Raw genomic sequence first — 17,764 nt, forward strand, 5'->3', positions numbered from 1 at the left:
GAATCGGAGGCTTCTGTAGCGATCTGATGTTACGGAGGCGCAATTAAAGCACCTTGCAGCGACGGCTTCTTGTCTGACTGCCGCGTTGGTCTGCGTTCTGCTCGGGATTTTCTCTGGCGTTTGTTTCTTCTCCCCCTCCCCGTCATATTCAGGTTCGTTTTAGCGCTCCAACTTGCCTTAAGTCCTCACGCATGTTTTTGCTGCTCAAACTCTCGCCACACACCTTCAGAGGTTCAGTTAATCTTTTCGGGATAGCAGCGAGTGCAGGCTCCTTGGATGCGAGGAGATAACATCTGCTCCACTTTCACACCTTGCCTGGGAGCATAGCAGCCATCAAACTTGCACCTTAATGCGCTTAGCTATTTCAAAAGTCCCACTTGTCACGGTAGGAGCTGATACCGCATCAATTATTTATTTCACGTCTGATCAGGAAGCGTCACGCAAATTCATTAACGTATGCAAATCACCACAATTACAATTATCTTTGTATCGTGATGGCAAAGAAATAAAAACCTCGGCACATTCTGGGGTCCCACCGCACCACAAGTTACACTCTGCATTCAAACCAATCAAATCTCATCTGCCTTTCACTAATTAGCCGGAACGTTTTCAGATGCCAATTAGCAGCTCTCATGAAAAGGCTCAGCGCCACGAGGCGTTGTCTTTTATCAGAGCCGTGCAGGTGTGCAGCTCGCCGTGTAGCCGGTGTCATGAGAAAGTGTTTATTCCCGCTAATGAATCATATTAACACATGCAGATGAGTGTAATTGCCTGAGCTCCTCCGCCTCACGCTGTGTGAAGGCACAAGATGAACCGGGGGATATTTTTACACACAGGCGGAGGGGAGGGGACGACCACCAGGCCTTCTGCTCCTGTCCAAGCTGCTGAGATCCGCAGATCCAACATGGCGGCCGTGTTTCCCCCCTTCACGATGGCTGTGCTCTCCTCTGATGCTCGTCCAAGCTAGAGGTCATGTAGGAAAAGGTAGGACTGATCCTGGACTCTCTGGGGGTATGGGGTCGTGAAGGGCTTGTCTGGGAGGTAGGGCTCCGTCTAACGGTCTGCTGTAGGAAACCTTACTCTCCCTGCAGAGGAGGTGGGAAGCTGAAGTGACGATTGTGGCTTCATGAGGTGTTGACGGGTGAAGATCACATGTTTTATAAATAGATAAATGGAGAGATTTGTCAATGGATAGGTAGATAAGACAGGGATGGAGAGGTTGGTGTACTGTAGAGAGAGAGAGAAATGGATAGATGGATACATGTTGTGAGGAAGTGGGGATATTACTACATATTCATAACCGGCCGTTATGATGATACTAAAATGACATTACACCACAAAGGCCACACTTTTCAAAAATTCTAATCCATATGAATGTCAGTGCTGTACTATGACATTAAAATACCATATATTTAACGCGCAGCTATGCTAGGAACCCATTTAGCCGTCTTCCTATTCAAGGCATTTTTGCTAGCTTAAGCATTTTTTGAGGAGATAGTTTTGGCAATTAACGAGATGCTAATTACGAGCACACATTCGAACAGCATTACGAGTACGACGGAACATAACAACGTCGCGTGATCCACGCTGTTTTCTGTTCACGGTAAACAGACGGCACCTCAGCGGAATGGGGGTGAAATTAGCCAAGCTAGCTGGATCTCAGCGCGGGAACCAAACCTACGGCCTAACGAGTAAAGAAAGCAAAGAAAAGCCTTTGCGACTCCAAGGCTCACGCAGGAATGTCGGGGAGGGGGCGAGGTGGGGGGAGTGGGGTGGGGGGGTGCTCTCCCTCTCTTGTCCAATCGGAACGCTTTGAATAATTAAAGTGATCGGCTTAATTAGCTCAATTACGTTAATTTGACCACGGAACACGGCCATATGGTGAAAGGAAACAAAAGAGGGGGGAACTAATTAAAAGTAAAATAATGAGGATTTTAATTAACTGGCTCCCCAGACAGCCGAGCGCAGGGATCAAGAGCCCGGCACCGTAATTAAAGAGCTGTAGCGTTGGCAACATCTCTCTCCTCCTTCTATCTGGGAGCCTCTATCCGTCTAATTAAATCTGTAAATAAATTAGCAACATTCAGGGCTTCTGCTTGACTTAACACTGCCTGCGACCCCCTCCCCCCCACCCCCCCCAACACACACACACCCACACACACACATTATCACACTCGCACACACTAACACACACACACACACACACACACACACACACACACACACACACACACACACACACACACACACACACACACACACACACACACACACACACACACGCACACACACACTTCCCCCCGACCAATAACACGTACACCTTACCTCCGACACCACACACCCTTCGTTTGTCTGCAAAGGTTGACGTAAGGTCTGCTATTAGAGGAGAGCTGTCGTGAAGGGTTTAGTATTTGTCAATTTGTCTATGTGCGTGTTTACGTGCGTTGGTGTCTGTATGACGTGCGCGTGCGTTTGTTTGTGTGTGTGTGTGTGGGCCTGCCTACTATCATATCTGCAGCTTAATATTATGTTTGTTTCCATTCATAACATGACGTGAGTTACATATATCTGCTCAGACCAGAGAGAAACCGAAGACCAGAAGGTCTGGACCAGAAGGACAGGTACAAACTCTGAAGCCAGTACTCTCTTCAAATCATCACGTTTATTATCTACACAAATTACAGGGAAGCAAAGGAATTCGAGATAAACAGAATCGGGGAGTAACAACAATGAAACTCGAGAACTTGGAAGATGTTCGCATTGAACCCCGGTGAACAGAATGAGGAACCTGTACAGGTGACACACAATGGACCAACGAGGCAATACCTGCAGGGGGTGTAGGTACTATACCGACAGGCATAGGTGTCGTAACATACAATAATATATATCTGTAAGCAATAACTTTCTAATCCAATTTTTTAACAAACATGTAACTGATTATAAATAAATACATACAAGATGGCCGTTTGTGATTGCATATTCCCCTGTGTTATCGCACCCCCTCAACTAGCCTGTTTGCTTGCTTAACTAACTAGGTTATTGTGTGGTTTAACAGAGTACATCAGTACTAACATATGCAGGCAGAGAGCCATTAATACTGGACAGTGCATATTTCATATTAATTTAAGTAACTAATTAAGCAGGCGGGTGTTCAAATTCCCCATTGCAACTTACTTTTTCCCAAATGAAATGTTTGTAAATTAATTCCTTAATTAGTTTCTTCTTGTTCACAATTCCCAGGGTCTAATTTGCCCTGATCGTTGCGTGTTGAATATTAATGCCTGACTTATTTCAAAGGACAAAAACGAATATAGATTACACATGGAGTCAACTTTAAAACCAGTACACTTAGACAACTGCTGACGAATATAGTTTCTGTAGCGCTGCTCCGAGTCCCGCATCAAACACACAGGGGACAGATGGAGGGCATATGAAAAGAGATCAAATAAAGTATTATTAATTAATGAAATCTTTATCTATATGATTTGATGAGATCCATATAATTGAAGTTAAGTCAAGGAGCCATGATAGTGGTTTAGGGGGTTCAGAATCTTTCCTAAAAGGTTCAGGGTTTGGTCCCTGATATCCTTGAGCATCCTAGAGCAAATGTCCCCTAACCCTTGACGGCTCTTTAATGACGTGTATCTGAGATGACTAATACACAGTGGATGAAAGCATCTGCTCAATGACAATCAAATGGAAGTAAATGCGGCAGAAATCCAGACAAATTGCCGTCGATCAGATCAGTATTATCTCTGTATCTGCAATGCTCAACACACTATCCCTCGGTTCTCCCTTGAAACACCCCATAATAGTCTTCTGTCAACATGTTAGTCTTCATGACAACGTGTCTGTAGAGGGATGGACGTGTTGAGGCAGCATTGGCATGTTTACAGTCCCAGTGAATATGCCTCTTTACACTTTTGACTCAATACATCACCCTCAATGTAAGCAACACACCAACAAAATATAAATGTTCATATATTCAATTAACATCCAATGTTATATGTAGAATGCTGTTTGAACCACAACTCCTCCCATATGTGTACATGTGGACATGTTACACGTAGAATGCTGTTATATCGCTCGTTTCTACACACAGGACTCTGACATACAAACCAGTGAAATGTTTTTAAATGAAGTAAACACACTTTGGCCGGGTCTACTTTTCATATATATTTTATGGTACAGCGGATTTCTGTTACATTTCAGAACCGAGCTAAGAAGAGAAAAATGCAGAGTGACGTACAGAAATAAATGCAGAGACCCAGAGACAAATTACATACATTTACATCTAGTCATTCAGCATTTATCCAAAGCAAGTGTTGCTGAGAACAATCCAAAAAGCGCAGAATCTAAATGGGAGTGAAATAGAAGAAATAGTGTGCTGTGCATCCAATCCATTTCAAAATAAAGATCAGCTAGGTTGTGCAGCACTTAACCTTTTCTTGTAGCTGCTCCAATTTGGATCGTCTGCTTGAGTGTCCTCCGCCATACTTACATTTTGGAAAATAAGTGCTATTTAATGACTAAATGTTAAGGTAGACGTAGAATTAAGTATTTTATGAGTTATGACATTTGTATCAAATTGAAGAAACGTAGATTCAGACGGCCAGAAGCAGCCCAGGTGTTGGCGAAAGGTGAGGAGAACGATTTTCAAAATGAGTTAGTACATCGGTTTTAAAAGTAGAGGGACGTACATACGTTAGTTATCATTGAGAAGCAGCTATGGTAGAAGCTGATGTTCCACTGTGTGGCTGTTAAGTCAGGAAAGATTCGGGGTTGGGGGGGCTGAGAGGTCTCATCACATCCTCCACCAAGGGAGCGAGGGAGATTGGAGAACAATCAAAATACAATTGATGTGATGAAGGGGGAGTTTTCTTCATCATTTCGTATACCCATTTGAGATTTCTGTTGTAAATCAAAGGAGGGTCCAAGGAAGACCAGAGAGCAAACGTACAGAGCTCCCTACTTGTCCCTCTACCTCCCCCCCCAACCCCTGCTCCTTCCTCCCTGCATGCCCCCTCCTCGGAGAAACCAGGTGGAGCGCACGTGCGTTCATTAACGCCCTTTAATGAGGAGCAGATGCAACAGCCCCCGCGCATCTCTCCCGCTCCCTCTCTCTCTCTCGCCCTCACATAAACACTGCATACGCACGGACACCCAATGGCTGGTGGAGTGTACGGACCTGCGTGACTTTGCTGAAACCGACGCTCCCACAGAGTGCGCACGCACAAAAGCCATTTATAGGTCTGCATACACACAGCTAAACACTGGATATTTGTACATATTTAACTTGTCTGTGTTTCTTTCTTACGCTCTCGCTCACTCACACACACACACACACACACACACACACACACACACACACACACACACACACACACACACACACAGTGCTCATTCATCGGAAAGCTGGCCAGGTCTTTCCCATCTCTGAGGTGTGGACCTCATTTGTCCAATTTGGGCGCCGGATTGTGGTCGTATATCACCGCCGCCGCTGCCCACCCCCTCCGCCCGCCTTCCCCTGCCCCACTGAAATGAAATGAAACCATGAAGTGGTCACTGAGCGTTCAGAGCGATGGGGAAACGTCCTCTGAATGCTCGACGCGCTGTCACGGCCCTGCCTGCCTCCTACCACGGCCCCCTACCACCAGGTATGGCTACGGCGCCAGATAAGGGCTACAGTAAATATAGCACATCATCCACACATTTTGTTTGTTTTCGCATGCTGTGTCTCAGACTAGACTCGGGTATTTCATATGTACCGTATATATGATATGTTTGTACTCGTATGTAAACTGTTACCATGTTTGTACACTTATTTTGTAGGGTCTGGTAGATACTCAAAGGACACACATTAAAACCCTCGTCTGACCCAAATCAGCTTGAAGGTCTTATATTATGTAACAGAACAAATAGCAGCCATGCACTTAAGGTCTGGTTCTTACGGTAGGAGTCCCCGACCCTAGAGCCAATCAGATAACACCCGTGATGCGTCGGATATGATCACAACATGAATTTGTTTCTGCACTTGTAAGCTGAGTGTTGTGGCGCAACCTCTTTAGCCCCCCCGATACATTTCATTTAGCCCCCGATCCCCGTGGATCTTGACAACATCAAAACCCTTACCAAAAATGTACTTGACTCAAGCCTAAACCTTACCATCTTAAACTCTGCACTTAAACGTAACCCCACCCAACGCCGAAGCAAAGCTATTCCTAGGAAACTCTGAGGTTTCCAGCAGAAAGGCGAGTTGACTTTTAACCATGTGTTGTCCCAGAAGGGTGGAGCTTTAAATGGCTCTGTTGCTCTCCTTATTGGCTGTTAAACGTGAACACATCATCCCGGCCGGCTCTCTCTAATGAACACGCTGAGCCGGAGCTCTGGAACTGAACCCCTCCGCTGTAGAGAGCTGGCCCATCAGGGGCCCATCGGGGGTCCTACAGGGGCCATGCCTGCCAAAAGACAAACACAACACAGGATAGACCATCAAAATGAAAAGTTACGATTTTTTTTTTTTTTTTCGTAATTTCATTTGTGTCTTGCAAACAGTAGCCGAGTTTTACGTTGGCAGTCTCGGTCAGCAGATTAGAGAATCACAGAACAGGTGATGGCGATATCTTACAGCAGTTTTAGAAAGAAGGATGGGAATATAAACAGAGTAGAAACGGTTGATGAATGGCTCTGTATTTCTTCAGGAGCCAAGCATTTATGACCAAGCATGTAGTAGTCACAGGCTATAGTGTCTCATGTTTACGTTTTATATTTATTTCAATATTGCGTTAGAGGATAAACCCCTTGAGATGCAGCATCTTGTTTTCAAGGGGGAAGTTAACAATTAACAATACAAAACAATCAACATAGTTCCTTCAGCAAGGACATAAACAAAAGGGCTCTCCCAACATCCTACACTATACAAAAATGTTATGAGAAATAAAATGTATGAGTGGTCCAAATAATTACTGTGTCTACTTATGAACTAAAAGTGAAGGTAAATAAAACCAAAAATCAACAACAAGTAGATTTAAGGTGAACAAGCAAAGAAGTCTTGAAGTCATGAAAAGAAGTAATCGATCTGAAGGAATTAGGCAATTTATTCCAGTCTGATGAACTTTGACATTTTGAACGTTTGAAGGGTTTTGAACTTGAAAGCACGTCTCAAAATTCTTTGGGATATTCTAGGGACAATAAAAAAAGGTGGTTGAGTGTGTCTGAGTGAATATGATAATCTAAATGGCACTAAAAGCCACCAATGAAAATGTCTCATTAAGTGACCTGGTAGCCAGTTAAGTGTATCGTACATGAAACAATGATCCGTGTGCTTAGGACACGTCAGGACAAGTCTACAAGTCCCACGTATTTGCGTTTAGCAACCTTCTGAAGTGGAGAACCATCAGGAAAATGAATGTCTAACTCAGAAAAACAAAATTATTAAGATTACATCTAATACCAAACAAGACCTCTGCTTTTTTAATGATTGTTATTTGAAAAGATCTGAATGTCTTGAAAATGTGTCCCGTCTCCACCGACACAAAATAGAACGTGATTTTACCGCCATACCAAAGAAAGATTCTTGCAAATAGAAACCTGCAACTTTCATTCCCAAAATCTGGATGTCAGGCTTGTCACTCAAACAGACTCATCCAGGGACCACAGTGTGTGTGTATTGTCTAGTATCTCTCCATGCTGTGCACTGCGTCGGCTTGACATTTCCCTCAAAGATACGACAGCAGAGCTATCGGTGGACAGGGGTCACTACGGTGGAGACCCTGTTGCCGATGTCACCTGTGTGTGTGTGTGTGTGTGTGTGTGTGTGTGTGTGTGTGTGTGTGTGTGTGTGTGTGTGGGTGCGTCATCCCCTTGACACAGGAGGGGCCCCTCATGGCAGACAATGGCGGTATTATTTTCCAGGGAGTGGGTCGGCCCCCGACGCCAGAGCGCCTGGAGCGTTGGGGGTTCATCTCCCAAGGGACCCTCCTCGGGGCATGAGGCCCGAGGGTTCCTATGATTAGCAGGTCGGCTCTCTCCTCATCTTCCTCCACCCCGCAGCACCCCCGCCCCCTGCCTGGCTACGCACCCCTCCACTGAAATGCCAACGCAGGGCCACGGGCAGGTCCCCCACAGGGGCCCCAATCCCTCGGCCTCTGGGCCCCAACCACCGCTTATCAGCACCCACACACCTGCTGTGTGTTTGTGTGTGTGAGTGTGTGTGTGTGTGTGTGTGTGTGTGTGTGTGTGTGTGTGTGTGTGTGTGTGTGTGTGTGTGTGTGTGTGTGTGTGTGTGTGTGTGTGTGTGTGTGTGTGTGTTGAAAGGAGGGGGGCAGGGTGAGAAAATAGAGGAAGATAATGAGAGATAGAGTTCAGAAGTATAGAGGAAGAGGAGCAAAGAGGGAGAAGCTCCCACAGACGCGTGGGACAATAATGTGTGTGTGGGAAAACAATGAATATATTATTGGGTGATAGAGAAGGGACAAAGACCAATGAAGAGGCAGATGAAGTTGGAGGAGTTAGAGGAGGAGAGAGAGACATACAGTCATGCTGTCAGGTATCAGCTAGTCAGGTCAGGTTGTACAAATGATTAAATGTGATGCGTTCACAGGTGGAGAATCACCTGGGGCCAATTAGCCTGTTAGACTCTTATGTTCAGCGGCTTAATTTGACAGTCGAAGTGACAGCTTCGGCACCATTTTGTCTGCAGTGTTTGGAGTAGTTGAATGACTTGATTTGACTCGGGTGTGAATGTTTATCTAAAATAAACCCTCCTCAAGCATTGCCTTTTAATCCAAACTCTACAGAAGACGCCCTTCGGCATTGCAACTGGCTGTTTTTTGGATTTCAGCAATCTAGTGCTCCAGGCTGAGCCAATGTGTGGAGGAAGGCTAACATCTCGTCTATGTACACCTGGGCTCTTGGTTTGTCGATCGCCGTTGAACCTCAGTCTGCTGGTAGGAGATGGAGGTGGTGGTGGTGGGAGATAAGAGATCTGACACTCCTTCATCTCTGCTGTCTATCTGTCTTCAAGCCTCAGTCGTTTATTCTGCTCATCTCCAGCTAACCTAGATGGAGCATATCCTAAACATGGGCACTCTGTTCTAGTGCACATAGGGCTGTGGGTCTAGTCTGTATGTATCGTTTACTGCATGTGCCGTTATTGTCTAAGTGTGTGTGTCATATATCCAGTCTGTGTATTCTTGTATATGCTGCAAACTGTATAGTGTGTGTGGGTGTATGTCAATGGACTGTGTAAGTGTGTCTAGGCTAGTATGGGGCATTTTCACCCAAAGTGCACACAGTTATTTCTGTCCATTAGAATGTTTTTTCTGTAATGCTCGTCCACTCAGGGGCTCCAGGTTAACTCGGTCTATTTTGGACCTAAGTGGACCGTCAAATGGCCGCTGTGTCTGTAGGAGAGGGAGAGAGAGGGAGGGAGAGAGAGAGGGAGGGAGGGAGGAGGGGAGAGAGAGAGAGAGAGAGAGAGAGAGAGAGAGAGAGAGAGAGAGAGAGAGAGAGAGAGAGAGAGAGAGAGAGAGAGAGAGAGAGAGAGAGAGAGAGAGAGAGAGAGAGAGAGAGAGAGAGAATACACGCACAAAGACCAGCTCAGCACACACATGCATGGCTACACACTCTGAAGCATGTTTTTTTTGTTGGTTTAATTGCGTAAGCCATGGAGAGCAGAGATAAGAGCGGTGGAGCCGGCGTGCGGCCACTTAGAAGATGTCTGGCTGGATAACGAGGGAGCCTGACTGCAGCTTGGCTTCTCCCGGCGGCCATCTTGGATACAACAACAACAACAATAAACGATTTAGTCGGTCGAGTCACAGAGAGAGAGAGAGAGAGAGAGAGGCTAATGGGGGAGACGGTGAGGAGGAGGGGGAGGAAGCTCTCTGTACACAGTCTCATGGATCTTCATAAACATTCCCCCAAATCATGCGCTCTTCACCCGCGGTGCGTGATCTTATCAGGAGTGTGGTTGTTGTGGTTGTGTTGTTGTCCCAACCGTCCGACCACACACAACGTACCGCCGCTTACTTCTGCTCCCTCAGCCTTTTTCCGGAAGTTTCTTCACCCGTAGGTTTTGAAATCAGAAAGAATCTAACAGAACCTCCTACGCCTTGTTCCTTCTTCCTTGGAGCTCTTCCACAAGGAAATCCGAACATGTGACGGGCCTTTGAAGCTCCCTGATAGGGCGGGTGGGAGATCAAAGAGCCCTGCGGACGTTTCTCGGTTTCAGCCAAGCTTATCTAACCGAGGGGGTCAGAGGTCAATGGGCTCGGAACACAGCAATGATGTCATGGCTCGTCTGAAAGGGATCTGGTGATAGCAGGTCAGGAGCTAATTGATTAGATGTCCCATTGTGTCTGTGTGTGTGTGTGTGTGTGTGTGTGTGTGCGTGTGTGTGCGTGTGCGTGTGCGTGTGTGTGTGTGTGTGTGTGCGTGTGTGCCATCTGTAGTGATCTCTGGAGAGACTTCTCCCTGGTCTCTCCTCCGTGTTCTACCCGGCCGACTCGGAGAACACGTGTGTGTGTTTACTCCCTGGTTAGGATGGACGGTTGCTATAAGCTTCACAGGCCAAGGCTTCATGAGGAGACAACAGATCATACTCAACATAAGTGTCATTTAAACTGGTGATGGGTCCCCAACACTTTTTTAAATGGCAGATTTTGTCCTGTAAAACTGTAAAAAATTTGATTGTAATATATTTGCATTGTTTGATTGAAATGTTTGGTGAAGTTGTGATGCCTATGGACGACTGTTAATTGTGCGGGTAACATTCCATAGTTGGGTCTGTGCTCGTTTAAGCTTTGCCCTTTTGATTCACCTTTTATAAATGTTTTTACTTACTGTCATTATCTACTCTGATCTCATAACAATCCCATCATTATATGGCCTACATTTGCAACAAATTTGCTACATCTGCTTAAAGAAGGTTGTTCATCTGAGCTCTTATCCCCGCACCACTTTTCAATACAAAGTGACACCCTTGTGCTGAACACATGTCCTACGGTACATGGATCCTTCATGCCCCTTCCCACAACACAGAGGTCAAGGTCAGCATTTAGCCTTCCTTTGCAAACCAAGCCAAACCTAACCATTAGCCATTGCCATAGCCATAGCCAATCTAGGTAAAGAAAGCCAACCTTAGCCCCTACCGTCCCCAGATTTGGGAAACATTATCCCCCCTAGCCTTATTCGACTGAGCCATCCTTAGCTAACCAAGACGGCAAAGACAACTAATGCCTATCTAGCCTAACTTCAAAAATCAATTTCCTAGCTCTGCTAACCTAGACAATTTCCCTAGCCTACCTGAGTTTATCTCAGCCTTCATTAGCCACACATAGCAGTGTTGCCAAGCTGTTCACAGAGAAGATGATCTGCTGTACAGATGTCTCGCTTCCTCTTTCCCACTGTGCTCCTTTGGGTGGCTTTCCAACACAACCAATGCAACAAAGATGTCTCATTTCTCATACACAGAACCCTTGGCTTTGTTTAGAGGTTTGTGGAATGAGCACATTATTATCTCAGCGGGGTAAACCAATACCCCACCCACCCCAAAAACGTCTCCAAAAGATGGGAGAGGAACTAGGGAGATGTCTTGCTGTGTCGAGGTCCCCTGTCTAATTACTGGTAGAAAGGTCTGACGCAGCCGGATGGGGGAGCAGCCACAGAGCCGCCTCGGCAGCACCACCGGAGGCTCCAGCCCAGAGCGTAGAAGACATGGGAAGGTGTGGAAGGGGGGGGGCCGGTCATGGGGGGCGGGAGATGTGGTGGCGCGGCGGGGTGGTGTGGGTTGTTGTTTATGAGCCGAGTGAAGTGGACCATCAGGGAGGGAGTGAGGAAAAGGCCAAGCCAGTGATGGAGGGAGCGATTAGATGGAGAGGGAGAAGGAGAAGGGATGGCGAGAGCTGCATTCCTGCGTAGGACTGTGACCGCCCCCCCCTACCCCTGTAACAGGACACCCCTGGCATAATCACTGTGTCCCTGCTGAGCTCTGGTGGTTTAACATCGTAGAAAGCCCAAATCTCCCCGGCTCTCCTCTCCTACGCCTCCTGTGTGTTCTCCTGGTTTTCTGGAGCAGTGGAGGTAGAGCTGCTCGCTTTATGGAGGGGCTCCGTTCCGTCTACGACTCCGTAGAATCCTCGTAAACAAGATGAGCCGTCTCCGATTCTGCTTGCTTCAACTGGGACTGCAGCTCTGATTCTTGTGGAAAACAACACAGTTGTAGTCAGCTCCTAATGACTGCACTCATTAAAGGGATAATAATCGTCCTGCAGTTCTATTTAGCTCAACTGGTAGAGTAAGGCCTTAACACTGCCAGGATAGGGGTTGATTCTCCGTCTAGATCAACTGCTAGAGCAAGGTACTAACACCGCCAGGGTTTGGGGTTTGATTTGCCACCGGAGACAGCGATACTAAGTAGGTATGTGATCACAAAATTGTAATATGCTTTTGATAGAAGTGTCCACCCAATCATATTATAATTCTAATAATCGTACGTATAATAAATGTCGGAACAAAATAATGAAGCTAGCATGTGAGGCTAACGTGCTAATTGGTCGTAAACGCGTCCATCTGGAGTCCAGCGAGCCAGCAGGAGAGAGGGGCCAGCACCTCGTCCCCTCCCCCCATGGTCTGACCCTCGGTTGGGCTGGGACCCTTCGTCACCCGCTCCTAGAGGCCCCCTACTCCACATCGAGGACCACCGGCACCCAACACACAGACCCCCACCATGCTTTCTCCGCCCTGGCGCCCAGCTGTATACGATCACTTGAGACGTACTTGTGTGTTCTATATCCTCCTCCTGTGTTTCTATAATGTCCTGACATTTGTTTCTGTATCCTTCCAGAGCAAAACTGCAACTGCCTGTGACTGAGACCACATATAGTTTTCCCATTACAGCACATTGTCCAGGAAAGAACAATCTTTTTCCATATAGCTGCTCATTATTATACTAAAAGGGGTACACAAACTCACCAAATACTGAATGCTAAAAATGAATACTGAGCTATAATAAGTGTACTGAAAGAGTGACTTAGTTAACGTACACCGCTGGTAACACATGCATTTTAAGATATTAAAAACTCCTTGCAATAAGTGAGAGTTTTCTGCCAACGCTATTGCAGCTGTGAGGCAATGCAAGCACACCTTGCCAGGTCACGTGAACAAAGGACATGGCCATTCATTTTATAGTTCCAAATATAACTCTGTAGCAAACAGCCACTCGTATTGCTTAGCTCCACTGCCATCGACTTTGAAACATTAAAACAAGCCCAGGACTCAACAACATCCACGGGTCAAGTCTGTACTTACTCTTGAAATGACCCCTGGCTCTGCTCATTACTCTGTGTGAACCTGTGTCGACTCTATCATTGGAGCAGGTGTTAAGAACATGGGTTCGGAGCACAGCCTCCATTTGCATTTCCATTTCATTATTTAGCAATAGAACGGTTTGCTTTCGTGATCATGTGATCACATGTTGGGAGGTTCAAGCTGTTAACATCAAACGGAAGGAATTACTCTTTCCCCGTATTATTCAATCGGGTAACCGCACAGGAAGGAACTCGAGCTTGGATGCCCTTCTAGCGAGCAGGCACAGAGCATCTCAGTACCCGATATGAGTTTATATGTAGAACCAGCAGACCCAGATTGGCCCTGGTCTGTACGTATAAACTTGGCTGACCTGAACCACAGTGCTAATGGAAAAGCAATATCTGTGCACGAGATTTTTTGTATCATGGGTGCTTTCGAGTAGATCTGGCATTCTACTTTTCACGTTTTTGTTTTGAATTTTAGTGTTAATTTGAGTGTTCACTTTTACTTGAGAGGTTTTACAGTTGTTTTGTAGTTTAATATTCAAGTTGTATTGTAATTTAGTGTTTGGGTAGTTTTGCAATTAAGTGTTGAAGTTGTTTTGTAGTTCAGCATTGAAGTTGTTTCGGTTTGTTTGAAGAAAAACTGGTATATCTAAGAGGAGGATTCTTTGTTCTGCCTTGATCTCTCTGAACAGAGGTGTTGGAGATAATGAGGGAATGTCGAGCTAATGTACAATATGCAACCTTGACCTTTAAATCAAGTTTCTGGGATATTATATATATATATGTTATACATATATTTGTGGAATGCATAAGAGAACAATAGGAATCAGTAATTAATGGCCAAGAAATGCTTGAATTTCAGGCCTCATTTGTGCAAAAAAACTAATAAAAAATAAGTAAATAAATAATTCGATGGGGTTAAAAATACATAGATGTAATGAAACAATAAAATATGAATCGAGCAAAAAACAGATATGTGTTATGTCTTAGTTTGGGTTGGAAGGGTTGCAGAGTATCTAAACAGGGTTATATTTCTCTGGCTCTCAGAGGACAGAGCTGGCTTCCCAAAGTCACTCACTCCATCACCATTTACCCCTCCACTGAAGGTGTGTTTGTCTGGTTCAGGTCGAGGGCGTTCAGGCCAGTTGGCATCACCCCCAACCCACCTTTAGCCCTGGTTCTGATCCAGCGCGTGTTTGAACAGCTTGATGTCCAACAACACACTAAAACACTGAAAGCCTCACCGGCCGACCCCAACCGGAAACTCTGCTACATCTGTTTATTATCTATGTTCCTACAGTATACGGTCCTGTAGGGAGCATAGAGTTTGGACATTTATTAATTTCGTTATTTAGCAGATTGTTATCCATAGCGATTTACAACTGAAGCTTAGGACAATCAAAGCATTACAAATATGCGTTTCACACAACGATATATCTATTTATACAACTTGCGTATGTTTTGTGTTGTATGCAGTCCAATGAGTCATTTTCTAAAATTAAGCGGTAGCCTATTGTAGGTTTCATGTTATTTCTCTTGTTATGATACTGACATCACATTGTTTGTTTGACAGTTTGGCAATTAACATATTCAAAACTATCTTAATAGGTTAGGTTGGGTTAAGGCTAATGTTGTATGTATTAGGAATGCTTATCAAACAAGACCAATTAAAATACTATAAACCCATGTACGACACGCTTAGTGGGAGCAAGAAACCGGAAAAGCATTTTACTTGGGTAATGGCGGCTGTGGAATGCCTTCATTAATGTTGGAGGTATAACTGTCTGCCAGACAAAAATAGATTAATAATCTTATTATCTCAGAAAAGCGATGCAAAAATGTGAGAGTGAGAAACAGAGCAGGTGTGTAAAGTTTGTTAACCAAATGTGTGCATGTCAGTGCGTTTTATGTTAATTTCCATTTCCATTTGGCTGTGTGTCTGTGTGTGTGTGTGTGTGTGGGTGGGTGTGAGAGGGAAGGGCCACTGATATCAGTATATATGTATCTGTTACGTGCACTCTCCTCCTCTCTTCACGCTCTCCATCAACATCTTCTCAAGGCTTGAATTATGGGGGTTGGGCTTTTGTTTTGTAAACAAGAGGTAGGCCGATTGATTATTCAGACGAGTAGCGTTTGAGTGATACATACTCTAGAGGGTGAGAAGTGGTTAGTGGTGTGGCAAGCCAGCAGTCCTCAATTCTGTGTCCACTCGCACTTCCTCTCTCCACCCTTCTTCTTTGTCCTTATCAATCTGCCCCTCTCCTAATTTCTTCTCTCTCAAACTCTTCGCTCCTCTTTTCTCTATCTCAACCTCTCCTCTCTTCTCTTTCGTCCTCGCTCTCACCTTCTCTCTTCTCTCACCTTCTCTCCTCACCTCTCCTACCACCTTTCTCCTCCTTTCCACTTCCCTCTCCTCCTCCATCCAACTCTCTCTCCTTCACATCGATGACCACAACTGCATCTCCTGTTCTATTCCTTTATTTTCAAATTGCACCGCGGATCTTGTGGGTCTGACATTAAAAATAGTGTCACGTTTGGGGATTTGATTGTAGCCCTCCAACTGAAAGTTATGTTTTCAGTTTTATGTTAATATCACATGTCTTGTGTGGTTTAGTGGATTTATGTGTGGGCTTATTAGTCAGACCAGAGGATCGAGATTATTGCATGTCTCTGTACCTTCTCTTATAAAACGTCAATACAAGGGGACCTCATTGCAAATCCATGCTTCCCCCACCCCACCGGCCCATAACCCTTGTGTTCAGCACATTCAAGTCCTGTCTGAGTTGACTTTCTGAAGTAGGCCTGGCCCGGTCCGTCTGCATCAGCAGTCTCTGGTTTCATCTGGTTCCTAATCAAATCCGCTGCTCTTAGCTCAGCTTATTTATTCATGCGTTTCATTTTAGGGGTTTTATGACACTCAGCTAAAATAAAGAAAGGGGGTCTAAGTTAAAATAAGACTAAAGTACAATAAACTGAGATGAGCGGGAAAAAAAGTCACGTTTACACTTTCACACACAAACGTGAGGTAACCTTTTGCCACCTCCGAGTTCAATTTAATATGGCAGATATTGTCCTTGCAAAGCTTGGACACTTCAGGAACACATATCTCTCAAATCAAATCCAGCCAAAATTGCCCCTTGTAACCAAAACACAATAACCCGATAAGCCCTTTAATAACAGACATTTGAGAGTGGCCCAGGTTTTGTTCCGCGAGGCATTGTGTGAGACACTTCCTCCCACTTTGTCTTCATCCATCCCCCCGAGGAAAGGGCGTTCGCCGGGGGAACAGAGGAGCCACTCGACAGCGAGCATCTCTCGGGGAGTCACAAGTCCTCAGAAAAGGTTTTGTAGCGCTCGGGGATGAATAGGAGAACAAAGTCTGGGGGGGGGGGGGAAATCGTTGAAAGCCATCAAACGCACAAGGGGGGTCCCCCAATTTTCGACACAAACCACTTCATCACTACACCCTTGGTGGACACAGGAGGGTGGGCGGCAAAGTGGCGCATCAATACCCGCAATTGTGAGAAGGGTTGGGGGCAGGCGGTCCACGCATACTGGGTCACCTCTGGTCCAAACGGTAAATAGGCCCAGCGATCGTTTTGCGTCAATCCAGGCCTGTAGGAAAGATGGACCGTAGAAGGGCTATCATTAGGAGCCTATAGGCAAGGGATAGCTGCTGTGCCTGTAGGACATAAAGGAGGAAGGGAACCAGGTGGACAGCAGAGGGAAAGGGGAGAGTGTCGGACCAGGGTGTTGGATGCGGGTGTTTTAAATTACGAACAAATTCGTAGCAATTTCCTCTTCTGGTTGCCCACGCCCTCCCTGCTGAGGGCCTGATGGAACCTGAACAAAGGGCTGCGGGGTTCTGCCGCTGCCTCCGCCATTACAAGTTTTGTGGTTGGCGGGAAAAAGAGCGTGCGTTGAGGGGGATCTCTGCTTCATTCAACCTTCCTGTGTCTCACCTTGCCTTGCTCTTTAAGTCCCTCCTTTTTCTTTCTTTCTTTTTTTTCCATTCTGTCCTTCGCTGGTAGATAACTGCAAAGTGGTCTCCAGCATGCTGCGGAGACGTTGATAAGCCACTTCCTGAGCTTGAGAGCTGCTCTACAATACGATAATGGAGCCAGACATGCTGGGCCTCCGAGCTCAGATCCATCCGCTGGCTCCTGCCTCATAAAAGCCTTTCCTTTGTCTTCTGCTCATTCACAAACAGCCTCTTATCCCATTACATCCCTGTCGTGTCGTTGTTGGTAGGAGTTCGTTTTTCAAACTTGGGGAGAGTTAGGATGGTTTTGAGGGTGTGTAATTGTGAGTTAGTGGTTGGGTGTAGGTTGGGTTGTGCTGCGGGCATGTGCATTGTTTATATGTGTGAGTTATATATATCTGTATGTATTCACAGTGTGTGCTCATTGGTGTGGGGGCTGCATGCGTGTGTGTGTGTGTGTGTGTGT

The sequence above is a fragment of the Gadus chalcogrammus genome, chromosome 6 (assembly GCF_026213295.1).
Source record: "Gadus chalcogrammus isolate NIFS_2021 chromosome 6, NIFS_Gcha_1.0, whole genome shotgun sequence".
Classification (NCBI taxonomy): domain Eukaryota; kingdom Metazoa; phylum Chordata; class Actinopteri; order Gadiformes; family Gadidae; genus Gadus; species Gadus chalcogrammus.